Genomic DNA, 1,671 nt, shown 5'->3' on the forward strand with positions numbered 1-1,671 from the left:
ATGTCTTCGTATTCTAATATTCTCTGCGGTTACCCGTGGGAGGTGCAAGAATATATGAGTGTACGAAAGAAGTTCGAGGGAACTGTAGGCCCAAGATGGCGAAGAATAAGAAAAGAAAAGACGCTTTCGTTCTTAAGGACGATAATGCAGAGGTCGAGCGGCAAGACGAAGAATGCGCCTGCATACGCTCAAGGATAACAATAGCGAGGTTCCATCGAGCATCAAATGCCGATGGGAAGTCTCGAGGATTTTGGAATACCAAGGATTCATGCCTCAAGAATCTAAAAAAGTACGTAGAAATTTAGGAATTTAAAAGGAAGGACTGAGGCATACTTTTTATTAGATTTATCAATATTATACATAACACAGAGAAGGAACGACTTTGCTGAAAAGTATCTAAAAATTTAGCTAGACAGATAAGTTATCCCAACTGAGCCAAAGTTAGTATCTTTATGATACATAAATTTTTCTTAAAATTATCAATTTTGAAATTATGTATCATATATTAAATTGTATATTTTTTTAGTTTCTAAATATTCTTAAAATTTGAAACTTTAAATTCTTGCACCTTTTAGATCGTATGTACAATATTATTAAACTACGGAGAGCTTTGTCATTAATTTATTTCAAAATTTGAAAATCACAGATGTGTCTTGTGCAATTAAAAAATTACCTCTCTCTCCACACACACACACACACACACACATGTACACAGACCTTAATCTTTATTTATAAAAATATTTTCTGGTAAAGGAGTTTCGAAGGCTCTCCGTGTTTCCGTCCGGCACAATACGAGCTTAACGAGATTGATTTTGGCGGCTGACGTGGACGAATAGCCAGAGTTACATTCAGTTACACGTACTCGCAAAGCTTCTGTAACACGAACCCGAATTGCGTGATAGATTCCATCCTGTCGACGATAGACTATTGCGCCTTTATTAACTCTTTGCCACTTGAAACCCCAAACTCGTCGTCCTGACAAGCGAAATCCTCTTTTCGCTATATGAATTTCATATTGCATGTCAATTTTCAATAATTCCTTTTGAAAATTAATCCAACTACAGCTTTACGAATTCCCCTTCCCCTTCAATGTAAATTTATATTAGTCGGATCAAAGTAAAATAATAAAAGGAGCGAATAAAATTTTGCCAAGAATCCAATATTAAATAAATGAATGTCAGATGTATATATTCCTTAATTCTCTCCTAACGACTCTAAAGATTCCTGAAAATGTTTTAGTAGTAAAAATAATTTTCTCATTTAAGGAAAATTCTGATTTTTCTTTGAATAAATAGAGACTGAAAGGATTAACGCAGCGAGGGAATAAACGTCGCGTGTTTGCGTGCAAGTATAACGAGTGGTCGATAAAGAATACTGGATGCACGATAAGCAAAGGGCAAGAGCCGCACACAATGGGATGAAGTCTCTTGGAAATATTATTCATGTAAACTTTACTTTAGAAATTTTTAATTAGCATAATAATTAATATACTGTATCATCTTCTCCATACAGTAAAAATGCTATTATCGTTATACTCCTTATTATTATAGTTACAATTTTGCTATTATAATTATAATAATTATTATTATAATTGCTATTATAATAATAAGTATTATTTTACTTGTTATTATTTATTACAATTTCCATATGTATTATATAATATATATATAT

At 32.7% G+C, this 1,671-nt stretch overlaps 1 protein-coding gene across 1 annotated transcript in view; it reads right to left on the bottom strand.

The window, feature by feature from the left end:
• The window catches only part of LOC108749544, a 155,597-nt gene that overhangs the window by 132,377 nt on the left and 21,549 nt on the right, over window positions 1-1,671 (bottom strand). The gene's annotated exons all lie outside the window — the stretch shown is intronic.

Source organism: Trachymyrmex septentrionalis, unplaced genomic scaffold (genome assembly GCF_001594115.1).
Source record: "Trachymyrmex septentrionalis isolate Tsep2-gDNA-1 unplaced genomic scaffold, Tsep1.0 scaffold3, whole genome shotgun sequence".
NCBI lineage: Eukaryota > Metazoa > Arthropoda > Insecta > Hymenoptera > Formicidae > Trachymyrmex > Trachymyrmex septentrionalis.